The following is a 426-nucleotide window of genomic DNA, read 5'->3' as shown; positions in this document are numbered from 1 at the left end:
GATGGACCTTCCCGACCCTGTGAGGCTGCCGCCGTGGAAGAAGTGCTCTGCACCCTCAGAAGGCATTAAGCCTCCGCCCCTTTGGGTGGGGAGGGGGCATCCTCGGTTGGACCCGTGACCTTTAGACCTGGGAGAAAGGTCATTACCTCAGACCCAGGTTCAGAGGCATTTGGGCCTGTCCCACGTAGGGCGCGGTCACCTTGCTGACCGTGGCCTACGCCTCGGGTCTCCGGAGCGGCTTCCCTCCCGCGCCGCCCCTGCTCCTCTTCTGGAGGTGACCCGTGGGCCACCAGCCCTACGCCCGTGCGGGCGCGCCCCCTAGAGCCGGAGCGGGAGAGCGCGGCGCAGGGAGGCGGGCGGCGGGGCGGCGGCGGCGCGGGGGCGGACGCAGCAGGCACACGCGCTTCCCGGCGCCGGCTTCCGGCC

This window comes from Ailuropoda melanoleuca, chromosome X, assembly GCF_002007445.2.
Source record: "Ailuropoda melanoleuca isolate Jingjing chromosome X, ASM200744v2, whole genome shotgun sequence".
NCBI classification, from domain to species: Eukaryota; Metazoa; Chordata; class Mammalia; order Carnivora; family Ursidae; genus Ailuropoda; species Ailuropoda melanoleuca.
This window is presented reverse-complemented; position numbering follows the sequence as displayed.